This window comes from Triticum aestivum, chromosome 3B (assembly GCF_018294505.1).
Source record: "Triticum aestivum cultivar Chinese Spring chromosome 3B, IWGSC CS RefSeq v2.1, whole genome shotgun sequence".
Taxonomy (NCBI): domain Eukaryota; kingdom Viridiplantae; phylum Streptophyta; class Magnoliopsida; order Poales; family Poaceae; genus Triticum; species Triticum aestivum.
The window spans coordinates 318499208-318521239 of record NC_057801.1 but is presented as its reverse complement, the minus strand read 5'-3'; positions in this window follow the sequence as shown (position 1 = coordinate 318521239).

The following is a 22032-nucleotide window of genomic DNA, read 5'->3' as shown; positions in this document are numbered from 1 at the left end:
CCCTTCATCTCCATCCCAATTCCGTCCTCCTTCTGTCGATTCTCGCCTACTACTATGAGGCGCACATTGGGGTGATGCCTTCTGTGGCCTTGCTGTGCCATTTCTTCTCCCTCCGAATCACCGGCAGCCATACTTCGGTGTGCGCCGGCTTTGTCGCGTACTCCAAGGCCAACACGATCTCAAAGACCAGGAAGAGGGTCGATGGCTTCTGGAGCAAATGGGTCATGCTGGATGCCAGATGCATCCACTCTCGGCTGGTGTTGCCCATGGAGCAGCCTCTGGCTGATGAGGCGTGGTCTCGTGCGAAGCTTGACAATCGACGGGCAAAGTTGGTGTTGTAGAAGATGAACTGCGACCTACGATCGGGCAACATGAAGGCGGTGAAGCTTATCAGGGCCACGCTCCTGAGGGAGTTCATGGCGCAATGGGTGGCTCCGCTTCAGGCGCACTCGCGCCCGTTGTGGAGGCTTGAAGGTGCGGACGACGATCTCCGCCTATGCTCGGAGGCCCTGGCTGATGAGGATCTGGCCACAGCTCTCTTCTTCCTGGTTGGAAAGGACGTGGAAGGTCTGGAGGGCGCTCCTGCCCCCTTGTTCCCCCGCGACAACTGGCAACAAGTGGTGGACGCCATGCCCACCTTTGATGGGAGCGGTCCGGTGCCGGAGGTGCCTCCTGAGGGCCAGGAGGTGGTGTCGCCGGTGGAATTATGAGGAGCGCGACTCGGAGGCGACCACTGAGGGGACGGGGGAGACTTCCCCCCGGCACAGGGTCAACTTCCTCTGCACCTTGCCGGACGATGACGAGGCCGACACCAGGCGAGGAGGAGAGGAACCGCCCGTGATCCCGAGGAAGGACAGGTCGGGGCTGATCTCCCGAGGGGCTACCCTGGCCCGGGCACTGCCCGAAGCCAGCTCCAGCCCTTCTGGTGCCCCCTCCTCTCCCTCTAGACCTCCTGAGGCTGCGCCCCGCAGGAGGCTCTCGGGCATTAAGCTCGACAGGAGACCGCCGGAACACGTCGCGATTGACCAGTAAATGCTCGAACCCCATATCGTTCTCACTTTTGCTGCTGAGGCTTGACGTTCTCCGTCACTTGGGTAGGCTGCCGCCTGCGGTGAAGAAGCTGAAGGGGGACACAGTGACTCCTCTTGGGGCAAGCTCATCCATTGTGGCCGCTCCTTCGTCTGTGGGAAGGGGAGGCAGTGGAGCTCGCACCTTCCCTGCCCATCCGTCCTCGCGAGGCCAGGAGGAGCGCCCTGGCGGGGTGCCAGCCCCCGTGGCCCCGCTGACTCTAGAGGCGCTAGCGCTTGATGCTGTCGCTGAGGTTGCCAAGACTTAGGAGCTCCCAGTCTCCCAAGCCGTGATCACGCTACCGTCTTCTCCTCCTGCTCCACTGGTTCCTGACTCCTCTGTCTCCTCCGCCTCCTTGTACCGTGCCGCTGCCGAGCTAGGACGGCTGCAAGAAGACCTCCAAGGCGTGAAACCCCGCCTGGTGGCCGGACGAGTGGAGCTGATTTCTGGCTGGGTTCACTCTGACACCTCCGTCCGAGCGGCGCTAAGCTAGGCTGTGGCTGCTTCCGAGGAGGAAAAGCAAGTCGCCACCCAGGCCATAGCCGCCCGTGACGTGGCATTGAAGGATGCTTCGGTCGCCCAGGACCGTTGCAAGGCGCTGGAGGACGAGCTGCGGGGTCTTCGCGACGAGCTCGCCAAAGAGGCTCGCGACCGCCAGGCAAAGGAGGAAGAGATGAAGGCTTGGGAGGCCACCATCGGGGACCGCGACGCCGAGATGTCCGCTAATCACAACCGACTGAAGGCTCTGGAGGAGAAGCTGAAGGCGGAGAAGGCCGAGCTGGACGCCAAGGCGAAGGTCTTGGCCGAGGATCGCATGGCCTTCGCGGATCTTCAGGAGAGATCTCGCAAGGCGCTGAATTCGCTTTACGATGATGGCCTGGAGAAGCCGCTGGTCCGGGCCAAGGACGGCCCCACAAAGCTGCTTCCTTTCTTGGTCGAAGCGCTTCAGGAGGTTGTGACCAGCATCGGTCCCATGGCCGAGGTTGAAGCTCGCGTCCTTTATTCTGCGGCGCTGACTCGGGTCCTCAGCCACGTCTACCTTCACGACCCCGGTGCCAACCTTGACGATCTGCTGGAGCCTCTGGACGCTGAACACTCCACCGCTGCTGCTGAAGCCATGAAGGGCCGAGCGGAAGCCCTGCTAGCGAAGTTCCGCGCCTTCGCTACTGCGCCCACGACAAGTACTGCTTGTTCCGCGGCCTCGGGAGGTGAAGCTGGCAGGCGCAACTGCACCATGGAGGCGGGGCTCCTGGCGAGTGATGGCGCTGCCCAAGGGTGATCTTCTCGCGGCTCCTTTCCTATTTCAACTCCTGCAACATGCATCGTGCCTCATGGAGGTGTTTAAACTTGTGTTTGGTATCGTGAGGATAATTTATGGTTTGTAATATTAGCTTCTGAATTTGTGAGATTTTGCGGTTTCCTTCCTATTTGCTTTGTGTTCTACATCGGCAGGGCCCGGCCACGCGCATACCTCAGCCGCTGTTAGCCCCGACCGGATCTCCAGGACAGGACTAAGGAGTGAGGGGCTACGTGACAAGTTAGGCTCCTGAGTCGTGATGCTCAGGAGTCCCCCTTGACGCACGAACAGCAAATAGGGAGGGGGTGTAGGAGTAGATCTATCGTTCTATGTCGGCAGGGCCCAGCCCCGCGCATACCTCAACCGTCGTTAGCCTTGCGGAACTAAGGAGTGAGGGGCTACGTGACGAGTTAGGCTCCTGAGTCGCGATGCTCAGGAATCCCCCTTGACGCTCAAACGGTCTTCATACCTTGGCTCCGCTCGGGGAGGGGCGCGAGACGACCAGGTCCGAGGGACCTGGCTGGGTGGCGTGCGCTCGGGCGTGACCCTGGCGCAACCCCCGTGTGTCCAGCCCCCTCGCGTGGCGCTCCCAAGGGGAGGCGTTGCGATGAGGCCAGACACTGAGCTATGGGCTCCCTGAGGTTGATACAGCCATGTGCTGCCCTCAGTTGTTTATCACCAGCGCGGAGCATAGCGCTTCCATATGTGTACGGGCATAGCCGCTCCTCGGCAGTGTCGTCAGCCAGCACGGAGCATGGTGCTTCCACTGGTACGTGGGAGGGGGCCGCCTCCGGGAGGAGCCCCCGGGGCGTGTACAGCCCCGCCCTGACACGTGGCCAGCACGGTAGGGCCAGACGAGGTGTATTTGGGAACTCATGAGCTAGCGCGAGACTCATGAGGCCCTACCTCAAGGCGGGTTGCGCCTGATCTTGAGCCTTGGGCGGCTGAGTGTTCCTGCGGGGTGGTTAGATACAAATGCTCTACGTCCTCAGGTCCCGGCCCTTGAGCGAGCTCAGCCGCCGCTGGTATGCCAGGTCGCGATGCCGTGGACAAGTCCAGGGGGTGAGGGCTGGAGAGCCGGTAAGAGCCCCTGAGTCACGATGCTCAGGTGCCCCCCTTTTAACGTGCAAGCGATTTGCATGAGGAAGAAAAAGGGGCCGCGGTAAGCGGGAGATGATAATCATAGGCAGGTTAAGCATGAAAGGTAAATTGGCTTAGATAACTGCAGGAAGGATACATGCCACTAGGTCAGGCCCGAGCATCTTGGGGATGATGCAGCCCGAGGGGCGCCCCCAGCAAGGTAAACTAAAGACATAAGCAAAAGGGATACATGCCTTAAAGATAGACCCACATGACCTGGGAATAATGCAGCCCTGAGGGCGCTCCTAGCTGAAATGAACTCAGAAGATGTCACCTGATACCATTGTAGAGCGGGTGTTGAAGTAGCTGACGATGCGCGGTGAAGATGCCGATCCTCACGAGCCACCGGAGCCCTGAGACTCGGGAGGCTCTGGGGGTCCGGGCGGCTCCTTGAGGACCATCTCCATCTCCACCAGGACCACGTGGTGTCTGGCCTCCTGAGCTGCCAGAATGCTCCGTAGAAGACACTGGTGAGCGGCAGCTGCGTTCGGCAGGCCGAAAGGCATGCAAACGTAGTTGTGCCGTGGACACTCGCAGCATCCCACGTGCGAGGGCCAGAAGCGCTCCTGAGATGCAACTCGGCTGAGCCCTGGGTAGTCGATGCAGACGCGCAGCCCACCATCCTCACCTAGATGCGGAGCTATGCCAGGTAGGCGGTGATCGCCGCGCATGACTCTCGATTTTTGAAGCTCTTGAGTGGCCTTGCTGATGAACTCCTGAGGGTTGGGCCCTCCTTGCCCCATGCCTTCCTGAGGGAAACGTGCCGCAAAGCACGCCTCCAAGTGGTGCCCAAGCGCCTCCCTCGTGATCTAGGCAAAGTCTAAGGCCCTCCAGGAGAGAGCCCCCGAGCCTTGCCCGAGGAGGGCGCCGGGCGCGCCTTCCTATGTGACGGTGGGAGGCGCCCCTTGCACGGGCGCAGATCCTGAAGTGGCGCCTTTGGAGATGCCAACCTCCTGAGGCCTTGAGCTGGGTGATGTCTTCTTCTTCTTGGGGACTGCCTCGGGAGGATTCCTAGTCTTGCTGTCTCGGTCCTCGACTGATGCAGCTTGGAAGGCACGCTCGACAGAGCACACCGCATCCTTCTCTTTGCAGGGGACTGTGATGATTCCGCCACTTCCCGGCATCTTGAGGACATTGTAACCATGGTGAGTTACCACCATGAACTTGGCTAAGGCTGGATACCCGAGGATGGCATTGTATGGCAGGCGAATGTGGGCAACGTCGAAGTCGATGAGCTCGGTACGATAGTTCTTGCGCTGTCCGAAAGTGACAGGGAGGTGAACCTGCCCTATCAGAGTGGTGGAGCCGTCAGTGACTCCTGAGAAAGGCTTGGTTGGCTGGAGTTGATCATAAGGCACTTGGAGGTTGTTGAACGTCTCGACGGACAGCACGTTGAGTCCTGCACTGCCATTGATGAGGGTCCTGGTAACTTGCACATTACTGATGACTGAGGAACAAAGCGTTGGGAGGACGCCAGCTGTAGCCGCACACTTGAGCTAATCAGCTGAGCTGAACATGATGGCGCACATGGACCACCTGAGAGGGCACGTGGCCTCGAGCTTGGGGAGGACTGTGTTCACCTCGCGAGCAAACTGCTTGAAGATGCGCTGAGAGGCTGGGGCCTGGGCGCCGCCCAAGATGCAAGCAATAGCACGCGGCTCCTGGAAGCCCCTAGCCCCCTCGTCTTGGTGGTGGTCGTCATTCCTTCTTGGCGGTGGTGGCAGAGGAGGAAGGCCTGCGTTGCCCTGCGGGCGATCCTCGCGAGGCTGATCCCTCCAAGCCCCTTGGCGAGGCTGGTCCTGCCAGCGATCCTCGCGAGGTCGTTCATGCCACTCCTGGCGAGGGCCTCGGTTGTCTCATCGTCCTCCACCTCTTCCTCCTCCTCGTCCGTAGCCCGGTCGTTGCGCTCGGGGCGTCGACCGCTGCGTCCTTCTTGAACAGCTCTGAGCTCCTGGCATTCGTTGGTGTTGTGGGTGTAATGGTTGTGGTAGGTGCATAATCGGTTGCCCTTGGACGACTCCGGTTGGTAACTGCCGTGCTTCGTGTCTTGTTCTGCTATGGGCACGACTGCTCCTTTGCGCTTCACGTCCTTGGCCTTGGCTTTCTTCTCTTCTAGGTCAGCAGCTAGAAGCTCGAGGAGGGAGAGGCGCCCCTCCTCAGCTTTTGTGCACTTGGTCGCCAGGTTGAATAGCTCCAGGGATGTGCACAGATCCTCGTGGATGGTGAGCTCCTCCTTCATCTTGATGTCACGGACACCGTCAGAGAACGCTAAGATGATGGCCTCCTCGGTCACCTTGGGAATCTTGAGGCGAGCGCTGTTGAAGCGCTGGATGTACTTCTGCAAGGACTCTCCCAGCTGCTGCTTGATGCGGCGCAGGTCACCCACGACTGGAGGACGGTCGCGAGTGCCCTGGAAGTTGGTGATGGAGCAGCTGGGCATCTCGTCCCAAGAGGAGATCGAGTCGGGAGGCAGGTTCAGGAGCCAGGTGCGGACACCATCCTTGAACGCCACGGGAAACCAGTTCGTCATGACCTTTTCATCTCCGTTGGCCGCCTCGATGCCCAGCTCGTAGAGCTGCAGGAACTCCGCGGGGTCGGCAGTGCCGTCGTAGCGAGGAGACAGATCCGCAGATCCGGCTTGAACTTACCCGGCCACTTGACACTGCGTAGCTCGGTGGTGAAGGCGCGGTAGCCTACGGTGGCCACCGGAGCCCTTTGCAGCCGCGGGGCCTAATCTTGAAGATTCCCGCGTGCCGCCGCCAGGGGCAGCGCGTGGTCTTGACGTGCTGGTGCAGGGATGCGGTCCTGACGCGATGGAGCAAGGAGCACGCGAGCGCCTTCCTGGGGCCGAGGGATTTCTTGGCAGCTCCTTTCTTGTCGCGCGGGCGCTTGATGCGGTGGGTCTCGTCCAGGGGCCGCGCGCCTTGGAGCCAGGCCACCTTCTTGGGGAGGAGGTGGTGGAGGCGCCTCCTGAGCTGCATCACCCATGCAGGACGAAGGGTGAGGCAGCGAGAGGGACGGCGCAAGAGAGCCCCCTGTGACGCTGATGAGCTCGGTGATGCGAGCGAGCCACTCCTCGTAGAGGTCGTCGACGGGGCAGTAGTGCAGGAGCTCACGTGCCAGGAGCAATGCGTCCTGCATGTCTGTGCGAGCGCGACGAGCATGAGACGACGAACCAGCTGGAGTTAGCGATGGGGTGGCGGTGCGGCCCTCCCGCTGCACCGAGGGATGCAGCAACGATGCTTGCTGCTCGTTCCCCGCCGGGCCGGTGGCGGCGTTGGCGGCAGGCGACGGAGAATGAGGAGGAGGTCCGCCGACAGGGGCCATCTGGGCGTCGCGGGCGGCGAGAGTAGTCCGATGCTCGGCGTGAGCTCGGCGAGCGTCCGCCATGGATGCGACGAAGCGATGGAACGCGGAACCACGGAAAGAAGTTTCCGGCGCACCCCTACCTGGCGCGCCAAATGTCAGATATGAGTTCCGGCAAACCCTTAAGGTTTGAACTCTGGGGTGTGCACGAGGATCTTCTTCCTACCGATCCACGCCCCAGAACCTTGCCGCGAATCTAAGCTACACGATGAACAACACAAGGGACACAAGGTTTATACTGGTTCGGGCCACCGTTGTGGTGTAATACCCTAATCCAGTGTGTGGTGTGGTGGATTGCCTCTAGGCCTGAGCAGTACAGCGGAAGAACAACCTCGCGAGGGGTGTTCTTGAGCTGGTGCAGTGTTCTACTTGTAATGGATCCGATCAACTCTGGATGAGATGATCTCTACTGTGGTGGCTATCTCTATTTTTAGGGGCCCTGGTCATCTTCCCAAATATTGAGTGGGAAGGGATCCAACAACGGCCATTTTGAAGGGGGACAACTACTACAAGTTATCCTGACTAAAGTTGGCCTTCGACTGCCAAAGGCACTGGCGATGACGCCGTCCTAGGCTCCACGTGACCTCTGTCCTGCCGCTCTGCTGGTCTTGGTCTCGTTGCACCGATATGGCGTGTGTTACCCTGGCCCGGTAAGCAGACATAACCTTGTGTGCCTGTTTTTGTTGAGATGGTACCTTGTCCCCATTTGGGACCATTTTGTTTTGCCAAGACGGTGGTCGTTTTGCCACAACGGTGGCCGTGATGCCTTTAGTAGGCACGGGGCCACCCATGACTTAGCCCAGTGGGGAGTTAGTCAGAGTGGCCGAAAGAGTGTCATGGCAATGGGAGAGTTCTGTCGGAATGTTGCTGGTCCACCCAAATGGGAGTGCAAGGCCATGGGTTCCGTGGTGTGGGTACAATGCGCTACCTCTGCAGAGTGTATTAAATCTATCGATAGCCGCGCCCGCGGATAAGGGCCCAATTCGTAAGTAAGTCACACCATGGATCATCTTTTATAAAGTAATCTTGCACACTAAGTTATTTGCATGGCACTGGTTGAATCATGATGATGTCAGTAAGACTGACCGTTGTGGTTCCGTTTGTGATCCGTGAATGATCACCGTTTGGTTACAAGGTAACCCATTGAACCGAGTGTGGTTCCGTTTGTGATGCGTGAATGATCACCGTTTGGTTACGAGGTAACCCGTTGGTAAGAGAGTCTGAGGGACTCGGTCCACAACATTGGATGAATGACATGAGAATCATGTTGTTGTTTGCATTTAACTTGATTAAATGTCATGATATTGTTTGTCATTATGTTTATGCTTGTTGTGAGCTTGAAAGTACATTCAATGTACTGACCTGGCGTGTTATGCCAGATTTCAGGAAAGTCTAATTGGATTGAAGTGTTGTCATGTCTAGATCGTGTCCACATCGGTGTCCCTGTGGTATGGAGTTCCGCTTCATCGTTGTTACGCTGCCGCGTAGTTGTTGTGATCGAGGCCCCTTTATGTTCACTAAATAATGTACATATTGTGCAGCCGCACCAAGTGTGCCGCTTGGCCTCGCTACTTGGTGTAATATCGCACTATGCTTCAACTAATATCAATAAAGCGGTTCTTTTCTGTACCAAGATGTTGCGTATTGCCAGAAGACACGATCTCTGGGTTGGCAATGCAAGGCAAACCGGTTGCTCTGAGCCGGGGTGCCACTAAAAGGCACATCCTTCTTTGTAAGCTCATTGAGAGGTACAACAATGGTGCTAAACTCTCTCACAAGACGTCTATAGAAACCATCGAGTCCAAGAAAACTCCTCACTTGTGCGTCCATTTTGGGCTGCGGCCAACTCTCAATAGCTTCAATCTTGGCTTTATCAACTTCAATTCCCTGTGGAGTAACAACGTAACCAAGAAAAGATACTCGGTCGGTGCAAAGCATGCACTTCCCAAGGTTACCATACAAACATGCATCACGTAGAGCAATAAAAACATCGCGTAAATGTTCCAAATGTTCCTCCAAAGATCTGCTATAAATCAGTATATCATCAAAATATACTACCACACATCATTCAATGAAAGCATGTAAAACTTTGTTCATTAATCTCATGAAAGTACTAGGTGCATTAGTTAACCCAAAAGGCATGACTAACCACTCATATAATCCAAAGTTAGTTTTAAATATTGTTTCCCATTGATCTCCCGATTTCATACGAATTTGATGGTGTCCACTACGCAAATCAACTTTGGAGAATATTGTAGAGCCACTCAATTCATCAAGAATGTCATCTAGCCTAGGAATAGGATGACAATAACGAATAGTAATATTATTAATGCCTCTAAAATCAACACACGTACAAGACGTACCTTCCTTTTTTGGCACTAGTATAATAGGAACAGCAGAAGGACTAAGAGATTCACGTATATAACCTTCGTCGAGCAGCTCCTGTACTTGACGCATAATCTCCTTCGTCTCCTCTAGATTGGTACGGTATGGCACACGGTATGGCAGTGAAGCACCGGGAATTAAATCAATCTGATGCTCAATCCCTCGAATGGGTGGTATCTCGGTGGCACGTCAGCAAACTCCTGTGAAATCTTAGTGACAACAGGAGGCAAAGAGGAAGGTAGATCCTCGAAAGAAAATAATGCCTCTTTGCACACAAAAGCGTAGCAAACAGATTTGCTGAAATATAGATCATCAATATCAGATTTGGTGGCAAGTATACCTGCACTTTTCAATTTAATTTCAGAAGCAACACTAGATGGTTTATTATTAGGCTTCATTTGTTGCTCAATTTCTTGTACCACAATCTGCTTTTCACTCTTATTTTTCTCATGTTTTGCTTTATTAGCTCTATTAATATCATCTTTCAAAATGGAATCAGGAGTCATAGGAAGCAAAGTAATATTTTTATCCTTATGAACAAGAGTATACTGATTGTTTCTACCATGGTGTGTAGATTTTTATCAAATTTCCATGGTCTACCAAGTAATAAGGAACATGCTTGCATAAGTACCACATCACAATCAACATAATAAGCATATGTAGAGATACTAAAATGCAGACGAACAGTACATGTTACCTTAACCTTGCCGCTATTGTTGAACCATTGGATGTAGTAAGAATGTGGATGTGATGTGGATGTGGTGTTGTGGTGAGAGATAGCTTCTCCACCATCTCCATGCTAGCCAAGTTGTTGCAGCTCCCTCCATCTATGAAGACGTGAACAGAATGTTCCTTCACAACTCCCTTTGTATGGAACAAATTATGCCTCTGATTTTTCTCAGCTTGTGTGAACTACACACTCAAAACACGTTGAGCAACTAAACTTCATTCCCGTCAGCATCTTCAGCAGCCATGTATTGCGTCTCATGATCAGAATCATCTCCACTGTGTTCTTCACTTGTAATAAGAGCCAGAGTCTCCTGATCATAGTCACTAGCGGACTCATACCCACCATCCTCACTAGTAATCATCACACGCTTAGATGGGCGTTCTCTCACATAGTGACCTCCACCCTTGCAACAACGACAAATAATATCATGTGTTTGCCCTGTTGATGCCATGGATGAAGAAGAGCTCTGTGCGGAACCGGAAGGTGTGCTCCTGGCAGATGGCGGTGATGGTGCCTGTTTTCTTGTATCTCGGTTGGAATTGGCGGCTGAAGTCAGTGGTGCTGCAGTAGGACGTGTGGGAGTAGAGGATGCACACAGTGTCCATGATGAAGATCGTCCTGCAGAAAAATTAGTTCGCGCCAATGCCTGTCGATGGAATAAAATAGTGATATTATTTGTACTCCTTATACTCGAGAATAGTCTAAATCTCTTTATTTAATCCACCCATAAAATGTACAAGCATAGCTTCATTATCCTCAACAATACCACATCTAATCATGCCGGTTTGTAATTCCTGATAAAACTCCTCTACATAATTGTTTCCTTGTCTCAAACACTACAGTTTTTGAAGTAATTCACGTTGATAATATGGTGGAACCCGACAAGTACGGATAGCAGTTTTCAAAGCAGCGCAAGTAGCTGGAATATTATTCGGATATAATCTACAATGTTCAGACCACCACACACATGCAAAACTAGTGAAAGCACAAAGCGTAGCACAACACGTCTCTCCTTGGGTTATTGTAAACATGTAAAACGTTGTTCACTTTCTAACTCCCAAGTAAGATATATATCAGGAAGAAATCTACCCTCAAATGGTGGAATATTCAATTTCATTTTAGGAAGATGGTCATGATCTCGTACCTAAGCTAGTAGTGTAGCCCTACCATTGCAATTATATGCCTGTGGACGACCTGGTCCTGGTGGTTGCACGTAGTTCCGATTTTGATCTACCTCATCCTCGTAATCGCCCGCATAATCGTCATCCTCCTCAGCACCAGCAACAGCAGTAGCAGGAGCCAAAAAATCATCAACAATGGTGTAGAAGCACCAGAATTTTGACCAAGCTCAAGGGGAACGCGTAGTGCTCGTCCCACTTGATTTGGAAGGCAACGTTGTTGTTGTTGTAGAGGTGCCACAGGTGTAGCCGGCGGTGGTTGTGGAAGACGCGTGAGCAATTCATTAAACTTGTTATCGAGTTTCGTTTCAAACGTCTTCTCAATGCGATCTATATTCTCCATGGCCTCTTCAAATCTTTTTAGCACATCTTGCACCTATCGACTCATCATTTGCTGAAATTTATCATGTAGCTATTTGTTCTTCATGTTCTCCCAATCAGTCTCATTGGCTTGTGATCCTGCCATGGTTAGCAGTAGTAGAAACACACAAGAATATGATCCTACAGACTACTAGGAAGTGGTGGTGGTGGTAGTGTGTTACAGATCCTTCAAGCGAATCTCAAATTCTTACCAGTTCTTACCCAGCAGGAGGTGGTGATCGGCAACCTTTGTAGTCAATACTCTCAAAGCTTGGATAGAGCGATGGCCAGGGAAAGTCAGATGCACGACCTAGATATATGTGGAGCTGGGAAGGCTTATGATATGGTAGCAAAAAGGTTCAGAAATAATCGATTCAGAAATGCAAAGTTGAATAAACGCTCAACAACGGTACTGTGCTGGTCCTAGGCTAGACCATACTAGAGACGCAAGCCAAGAACACTAACAAAATCACGGCACTGCACGTAATCAATGGAGGAGCAATCTTTGATTTTTTTCCTCTTTTTTTGCGCTCCTCTTTTTTTTCGTGGACTGCAGGTAGGAAGAACATACTCGATCTAAACTATGAAAAACTATAAAATCTCACCGATCAACCTGGAAATCTGATACCACTTGATAGAGGGAAAGGTGTCCTGTCTTTCGATGAGATAGTGATTATCATTTCGGGGGAGTAGACTATGACGATCCGAATAAGTACGTGCGAAATTACATGGGCCTTGGGGGAGGGATCCGAAACCAACCCAATCTCTTCTTTCCCCACAAATATGGACTCTAAAAACAGCCTATACTTATGTATTTCGAAATTACATGGGCCTCGCCCAATAATAAGGTGACGCAGCACCTATAATAGCATCTGGACAAAATTTGTGAAGTGGCATCTTGTATATTTCGTCCAAGACTTCATGCACTCATTACGGTGGCTTCAATGTCCTGAAATCATCACTTGGAACTTCATTCTTGTGTCCCTTGCACATGTCATTATCTCCATGCTTGTTCTTCCTCCCATGTTCATCCTTCTCCAAGCTAGCCCTTCATTTGTAAGCAAAACAAATGTATCCAATTTAGGCAGCATCATATTCTCATGAACACTAGAATCATTACCAAGAAACAAAAGTACCTGGTAATTTAATTGGCGTGCACGAGCTCTAGTAATTAGTCCAGTATGTATAGTAGCAGGGGCTGTGGGTGTAATAATGGTATTGATGTCCTCATCACAAGGTGAACCCGGCCACTTTCTTCCAAGTACAGTTTCATGTAGCTTCCAGTACAGCCGCATGCTACTATGGGCTCTGTCTTAGCTTAGTACTAACGGGAAACCCTACCCCAGGACCGCCATCGAAGAGATGCCATTGTGCCTAAGTTGCGGGTGGCATGGTCAGTATAGGGGGCTGTTACGGAAAGGCTTCGTCGCAGTCTCCTCCTAGTCGTGCACCCAAGTGTGTAATGATAAATGGGGTTGATTGTGTCATGTGGGGAACATGTATGACCTCTGCAGAGGGTTAAAGCTAATTGATTATACGTGCTCCCAGTTACGGGCAATTTTGAGCAACTGAAGACTTGGACTGAAGAAGAATTTCCATTCTCTTCTCTAAAAGTCTATTTTAAGGGTTAATGTTGAGGAATGAGCATAGTGAATGTGTTTCACTTAAACTTTATGTATGTTTTAAACTAATTTGGAGAATGAGCACTAGTGAGTACATCCAGGTGTCTCACTCCTACCTTTTATACTAAAAGCTATTCTTATTTCAAAAGAAGTTTACAAAATTTAGTATAGAAGAAAATTGACTTTATGCAAAGGAGAACCTCCACCAATACTTACCCTGCATAAATATTATGTTAAACTTTCCTTGGCAACTTGTGAGTACATTTGACGTACTCATCTGCACCTGTCATGTGCAGATCTCTACAGAGTAAAAGGCGATAGGGTTATGGTCTACACTCAATGAGCCAAGTGGCGTTGATGGAGCCCAAACTTAGCGACTACGTATAATTCCCCTGTATTATGTGCCAACATCGAGCTGTGCCAATGGTATGTATTTGTTTACTTCTGGATCTACTGTTGTAGTAAAATGATGTATGTTTTACTGATATTCATTCTTATAATTGTGTGTGCTAGCTACAATCCAGGGATAACATAGTAAGCACAGAGACTTGGATTTTACCAAATCCGGGTCGTGAAAAATGGTATCAGAGCATACGTTGCTTGTAGGACATGACCCTAGAAAATGGCTTTGGAGATAGGAATACCTTGATAGGAAAACTTATACTTTCAATAGTATCGATAGGCATTCTTGTACCCTCTTGTTTTCTTTCTTGCCTTCTTTCAAAAACTTAGATGATCAGCCTCCTAGACTCCAATGGTCTTGACATCGATATGGATTTTCAAGAGACTGAAGCATACTAAAATAAGGGCATCTCCAATATTGAAGGTTACATCCAAGAGATAGAAGAAGAACCATAGACACTCAAGACTAAGATGGCTATGTGGAAGGTGAAGACTACCCCTGTCATGAAATACCCAACACAATTCTAGTAGCATCCTAGCCCACCATGAGAGTTGTGAAATAAACGAAAGAGTGTGAGTAGCATACCTGGCCATTCCAATTTATGTGGATGAGGGTACCATTGGAATTTTTTGAATGAAATCCATGTGTTAATTTGGAGCATTATTGGAGTTCTTCGCCATAGATTTGAATTTTTTTTGTCATTTGAGTTGTGTGAATTAAAATCTTCCGTTATTAGTATACAAATTCCGTAGGCATGTACTATTTATGAAACCTTGAGCGTTGCAAGTTATGGATGATTAATGGAAGGCCTTCATACGGGTGAAGAGTCACACACCGAAGACTTTCAAGAAATACAGGATTGAAGACCTCGTTGCGAAACCATAGTAAACAACACTATTATAAAGGTTAGAAAATGAATAGATATGGGTTGTCCAATGAATGATTGTATGTGCATTCTTTCTCCTTGCTATACAAAACTCTATCTCCTCTCTGACCAAACCTTAAACCCCATAGATGGACTAAATTATTTTGATGGGAGAAGTGACACCTTCATAAGTAGAAGAATGGATTTGGAATATAGAAAGAGTAATAAAAGATGCCAAGTTAAAACCAAAGAACAAGGTGGAATATGCTTTAGGATATTTCATTAGAGAGGCTAACACTTGGTGGACGAAGATGCGTATAGACATCAATAAAACCCAAAAGGCAATTACTTGATAACAATTCAAGAAATTTGTACTTCAATCTTGTCTTTTCATTCAGGATCACAAGAAAACAAGTGAAGATGTGAGGAAATTTCTGTTATTTCGCGGATGCAGGTTTAATGCAAATCATGTAGGATCATCGCCACCCAAAGAAGTTTTATTAGCTTTGTAGGTGAAGACCTCTTTAAGAGGAGTGAGAAAGATCGAGTGTTACAATACGTGATTCACCTATCAACCTAAGAAGTAATGATTTTAGTACCGGGTGAAATTGATCACCATACCAGAGACTCTTGTTATATACTTTCGAATGTTTGACTAGTAAATCTGAGAGAACTGAAACACTAGTTGAGTGTCGATACGACAAGCCTAAAATCATGGCATGGTAAGATGTATTACCCTTATAGATAGGCAACTGTGCCTCACGTAGATGGTACGATGAGGAAGAAACATGAAGGAGTTTTATCAGAAGCTATGAACCACCATGAGTGTCTCGGTAATAGATTTGGAATCTATGGATTTTCAGAGAAACTTTTCTTTCAGGAAAAGCCCGATTCTAAACCACAAAATCTTGATGAAGAACCATCATGGATAGAGGGATTGTGGAAAACTCCACAATTTTGTTTTTAAGGGTGGTATTACCGTAAGAACACCTTGGGAGGATAAACGAACCAATCAACAATTGGCTAAGACCAAGGATGGTGTCTAAAGCCTCAAAATATGTTGAAGTGACAACGGTATAAGGAATTGTACCAACTGAGTACAATCTTGCAAGCTGGAGGTGAAGAATAAATGTAAGCGTACGGATTCTATGAAATAACCCTGGGGAAACCCTAGGACTCCAACCCTAACTCTTTTCTTGCTAGCATATGCAAATCTCGAGGATGAGATTTCTTTCAAGGGTGGTAGTTTGTAACATCCCAAATCTTTCCAAATTTTGGAATGTTAATGAGAAGATAATATTGATTGAATTGCTATGATTTCTATGAGAAACTAAAACATTTTTGAGTCTTGTTTGAAATTTTTCAAAATATATTCCTTTTATTTGCTACTCCTATGAAATAATTTGAAACCATATTCAATATTATCAAGTGAGACTAAAATGACTTTCTGAAATATGCTGGTTGAATATTGAAGTTCTTTGAATTTTTGAGTCCATTTGAAATTGTATCTTATTTGGAGTTTTTCATGCCATTTAAACATTTCCAAATTATTAGAATAAAATTTATGATGTCAGATAATGTGACTTCTCCAAGATATATTTTAAAATATTAAATGATGCCCAACTATCATTTTCGTAAAGTGGCAAAAGTCTACAATTAAATTTGTGAGTAATTTAATTAAGTCCATAGAGCTTTTTTAAAATAATTATGTGCACAATAGAAATTTATTTGGTGCTCAAACTATGTTTACCCGAGGTAAAATATTATTTTCATATTTATTAAATTTTTTAATAATTATTTTGATTAAACTTCTTGTGCATCAAAATCCTATCAATTTTTTATAAAAAGTAAACCTTTTACTCTTGGGCTAAGCCCACTATGCCTTCTTCAACCAGAACCGTATGTACATAGCATATAGAGGAACCATGATAGCGCACACAATGCCACGTCCAGCGTCGCCCCTTCCTCTCCCTCACCACAAAACCCCTCTGAACGGACCCCCCTCAGGCTAACTCCTTCCCTTTCGTAACTCACACTAAACCATGCCCTAATGGCCACCTAGAGCAGAAGTAACGTTCGCCATTAACGCCATAATGTCAACAAACACCCCGCTCATCTCCAACCTCCCATGTATCTTATAAAAGGCACTATCCCCTCACAACTCTTTTCTCGTCCAAATCCATCTCGTGTCTTAGCTCTATCCCCACCCCATCAGCCATAATTTCTCGCCAGAGTAACTCGTTGCCGCTGCCATCCGTGCGAGATCCCCGCAAGCCCAAGGTGATCCCGACCACTTTCTTCTCCCCTTCTTCATAAAATTTTGTTTCCCACCTTATAGACATGGTAGAATCTTCGTAGGTGTTGTTAGGGTTAAGATCCTGACAATGAGTAATAGGGGTACGAATAAGGGGCAGAACCTAGCTACGGTGCAAGTGTAACACTTAGTGTTTAACGAGTTCGGGTCCCTCTCGGCGGAGGTAACAACCCTACATCTCGTGCCCAGAGGCTTTCTTTGATTTTATGGGTATGGTCACAGAGATTGAACATGCTTGGCTATGGAGAGGGGTGCGGCTTATATAGAGTGTGCCACAGCCCCATGTCTCCCACACCGCCGAGGCAATAAATGCCATTGAATGAGTCAGTTACTAGTGTAATGAGCCTCTACTACAACAGTTACAGGTAACGGTAGCTATAACTCTATTTAGTGGATAACTTAGGATTCCTCAACCGTTGCGGCTCCCACGACATCCTCTTATCCTCTATGTCCGAGTGGTGGTCCATCATCCGAGTGACTTGTTGTTCCTTGGATGAAGACACAATAGATTCTGGACTATAGGTTTACCCAGATGACCGGGTGTTGTTAATTGTCGAGAAAAACCCCGGTGGCATTCATTTTATCTCTTAGGGGAGATAGACTAGGGGCCCAAGTGAGGGCATGCCATCACAACCCGAGTGGCGACGCCGGCGTGTTGTCTGACTCTCCGGAGAGACGACATTCCGTATCTGATGGCAACGCTAGCGGAGGCCTTCTATGGGTCTAGGTTTACGAGTCATACGCCTTTGAGCCTACTGAGAGGGCCAAGTGAACCCGTGGAGGGGTGTCAAGCTCGTCATATAACATTCCTGAAGAAGACTTCAGTCTGTTGTTTAGCATGGCCGAGTTCACGGGTCCACGCGGAGGGTGGTCAGTCTGACTGACATGCATCCTTTAGGAAAGGGATCGCGGATAATCAATCGAATTGCTTCGACCCGGAAATATCGGGATTTGAATTTGTTTGTTCACGCGCAGAAGCGGTAACGTCCTGTGCTAGTGGGAAAGTGGGGTCGTGGTTCCTCAATTTTCACGCACAACTTCCAACACATGCTGCACCCGCTCTATGCAAAGCCCCGTCGAACGGGCCGTCGATCTAGAGATCCGTGGTGGGAGAACCGGCTCGAGATTCGTCCAGTGATATAAAAGATCCGGGGACAGAGGTCAAGGCCTCAGATCCCATTTCTCCTACTCCAACTCCTGCGCTCCTCTCTTCCACTCAAGCGCACAACGAAGGAGAAGGGCTCCACGGCCAAGGTAGAGAAGGTGAAGAAAGCAGGGAAGTCTTCCTCCTCTGGTTCTAGCGCGGTGGTCGGAGGCGCGTTGGGGGATTGGACCCCGTCATGCGTCACGGCTCACCGGTTGGAGGAGCTTTAAGAGGAGGGGCTTATTCCGCGCGATGGGTGGCATCGCGCGGGTGCGGGCGAGGTTGAACCGGCACCGCAGGAGGATGAGCGGGTACTACTTGTCACTCATGTCGCGCGGGGCTTCTCCATGCCTCCTCATCCTTTTTTCTGAGCGTTCCTTGACTATTTCGGTGCGCAACTCCATCATCTCCCCCCAACACCATTATCTATCTTTCAGCATTCATCTCCCTTTGCAAGAATTTCCTGGGCTGCCACCCTCACCTGGGCCTCTTCAAGAACATCTTCACTTGTCGGTCGATGACCATCAAGAAGGATTCGTCAGTCGGTGCGAAGACCCACGTCACTCAGTTGTGTGGGGGCTTGGGTATCCAAGTCTGGGGGGAGCGCCTTCCCGAAGATGAGTTTCCTCGATTCTGGCAAGGGGTGGTAGGGGACATGGTTTTATTGTAGACATGTTCCCAGCGGCACTAACCAGTCGAATCTCCCACCGTTCTCGATAGAGAGGGTGAGGGCCCCTGAGCCCCTTTCGGTGGAAAAGGTGGATAAGACGGAGGTCGGCATCTTGGCCACCACACTGGTTGGAGTCATGAACGCCGATGTGAACGGCATGGACTGCTGAAGACTTTCCTCACTCAGCAGATCCAGCCGTTGCAGGCCCACCCCATTTGGTTATATGAGGCGCCGAATGACCCCACCCGAGTGCACCCGGGGGATCTTGATGAGAAGGATGTGGGGTCCAAGATCAAGGCCATCACATGCACTCGAGACAACCTGCGGGGAGTCAGGCTGGTGCCTGCCTACTCCAGAGAGCTACTATTGACCGTCTAGGTAAAGCTCTTCTGCCCAACCAACTTGCTGGTACATTGCGTTTTGTGTATCTGATTTCAGGGTCTTGGTGTGTTCGCTCCTCAGGAATTCCAGAACATGATATCCAAAATCCCAACAGTTGATCGGTCACCTGAAGACATGGTGAGTGATTCTGAGCGCCGCTTCTCAGAAGAGGACAAAGACGATGATGACGATGACGATGAGGAGGAGGAGAGTGATGAGGACGTGAGCATGGAGGATGGGGAGGAGGCCGAGTCCTCTCCGTCCTATGAGGGCCCCATGTAACCCCGCACAAAGGCACAGCATGATCTGAGTGGCAAGGTCGGAGGGGCATCACAACCGACTGCTTTGGGGCAGACAACTCGCTTCTCTAAGCGTGCGTGCGCCAAGGCTGGGAGCTCGGCTGAGAAGTAGCCAAAGCTTCCCAAGTAGGACTCCGCAAAGCCTCAGAAGGCTGCGGTGCCTCGGATCAGGGTGGCGGTTCCTGTGGCTTCGACGTAAGTATCTTTGTTGATTCTTTGTTTTTTTTTTGTGCTGATCTGGTTGATGATCGAGTGCTATTTGAATCTTGTAGCAACGAAACCTTGACAACTTTAGCGGACCCACACACCCGCAAGCCAGGTCCGAGCGATGTTGATGCAGTGGATGCCAGCACCTCCAAAGGTACGTTGCAACTGAGCTCGATGGTTAGGTCTTCTCCGACTAAACTCTAATAATTTTCTTTGTTCATATATTCGTGCATCCCAACCAGAGATCATCCAGCTGGATGATGACGAGAAGCTCGACCCGCCCAATTCGGATGCCATCAGGGAAGGAGCGTCGAGTGCTGACGTGTCCATGTTGGACGCTTCCCCTCGCCAAGTGGCCCGCGTGTCTCCGGCGAAGGCTATCGCAAGTGCCGTAGGGCCGAGTCCGGTGGCTCAGGGCGGCCCGACGCCTTCAACCGCGGTGGTCCCGACCGCTGTGTCTACTCAGGCCCCTCTGAGTGGGTCGGTGATGGTTCCGGCCCCGAGGCCTGCGTTTGTATCTCCATCGGCCCCAGCTACCTCCTTCCCCCTATACCATGTCCTGAAGACTAGGTGGGGGCGGGCAAGGAGGCTCTGATCCAGGTGGGCTTGATGTGTGACCAACTGAAGGGGGCTTACGATGCTAGTGCGGTGCTGTAGACTAACGTCTGAGTAAGTACCATTGTGAGTATGATTCCCAGTCAAAGTTTTTTCTTTTTCCCATGGTGAGGTTTATGTTAGCGGGTTTGCGCAGGGCACAACCATTGGGTGTTTCACAGACCAGTGGAGGCACACTAAGTGCACCCACTGCGTGTAGTCCCCGAGGCTCCTGTCGACTAGAAGCACTCATCAGGAGGCTTTTTGTTTTTTCTGTATTCACTTGAAACCTAGCCAGAGCGTGTTCAAGTTGACACGATCCAGTGGGGGCACGCTAAGTGCACCCACTGGGTGTAGTCCCCGAGGCTACCATCGACTGGAGCAGTCGGCGGTAGTCTTAGAACTTGCGGATTTTTCGCCCAGAGGTTGTCTATAGATTTATTTATTTTTTAGCTCATCGACGAGTCACTTTCCAGTGGGGGCACGCTAAGTGCACCCATAGGTGTAGTCCCTGAGACAGCTGTCGATTGCGAGCAATCGGTGGCGGTCTTTAGAACTATTGCTAGGCGTTAAGGATGCCCGGCAACACCCGTATGCTGGCAAGATAATAGGTTGAACCTTCTCCATTGCTGACTCGGAGGTCAGCCGAATGAAGCAGGTCATCTTGTGTTGTTGTCTTCTATCTTCATCATCGACTCATGGGCCGACCGAGTGAGGGTAGATCATAGGGTACTTCAGGATTTGGTATTGGTCAAGCTTGTTCCCGTCAAGGGTGTGTGGCTAAGTGGGTAGCCCAAGAGTACTTCAAGATTTGGTATTGGTCAAGCTTGTTCCCGTCGAGGGTGTGCGGCTGACTCGGTAGCCTGAGGGTACTTGAGAATTTGGTACTGGCCAAGCTTGTTCCCGTGAGGGTATGCGGCCGAGTGGGTAGCCCAAGAGTACTTCAAGATTTGGTACTAGTCAAGCTTGTTCCACTCGGTACCTCGGGTATTTCGGGATCTAGTATTGGTCTAACTTGTTCCTTCTAGTGGTGCTCGTCTTGGTGTTTACGGGTGAATGCTTTAGTTTCTCCTTTAGATCTTCTGACTAATTGTTTCTTGCATGTTGTAGAGGACTTGTGAGTTGGGATCCCACTACGCCACAATGGAGAAGGAGGTGACATCCCTTCGACTCGATCTGGAAGCTAAGAAGCTAAAGAGCACCCGACTTGAGAAGGAGAAGAAAGCTCTGGGAAGTAATCCATTTCCTCCCTCTAGTGATTGCATATTGTTCTTACCTTTTGATCTGAATCACTCCGCTTCGACAGATGTTCATAGCGAGAACACCCAACTCGTAACCAGGTTCAGGACTTCTATTTCTTTAGAAACCATAAAGCAGGCTCTGGAGAACAAGGACAAAGACCTGGCGATGGCTTAGAAGGAGGCCAGGACCAAGCCCAAACTTGCTGATGAGAAGCTTTCTTAAGTCGGCAAATTGGAGGAAGAGGTCAAGGACATCAAGACCGCCATCACTACTGCCAAAGGTGACTCTTCCGAGTGGAGGAAGAAATGTGAAGATCAAGCCATTGCCTTTGGGCAAGAGAATCAGATGCTGGAGGAGAAGGTCAAGCAGCTGACTAAAAAGAAGAACACCCTGGAAGCACATATCAAAGAAGTTTGCAAGGAATTCAGTGAGAAGCTTGCTGGTAAGTTCTCCTTTGACCGAGAGAAATCCATATGCCACCAAATTTTCTCCAGTCACTTGCTCACTTATTCTTTCCTCCAAACAAAGCACTGCTGCAACTAGGAGATGGAGCTGGAGAGGCTTGAGAGGGATGTAGATCCTTCCAGGTCACTCGTTGCCAACAAAGAAGCCCTTGCCATCCTCCGACTTGAAGACCGTTTGGAGAATGTGCTGGGCTATATCACTTGGACCCGAGGTGCCTTGGGACGTATCGACAAGGAGCTGCAACCGTGCGAGTAGAGTCAGATGGAACTAGAGTCAGTCATGACAAGGCTGAATGAAGTCCC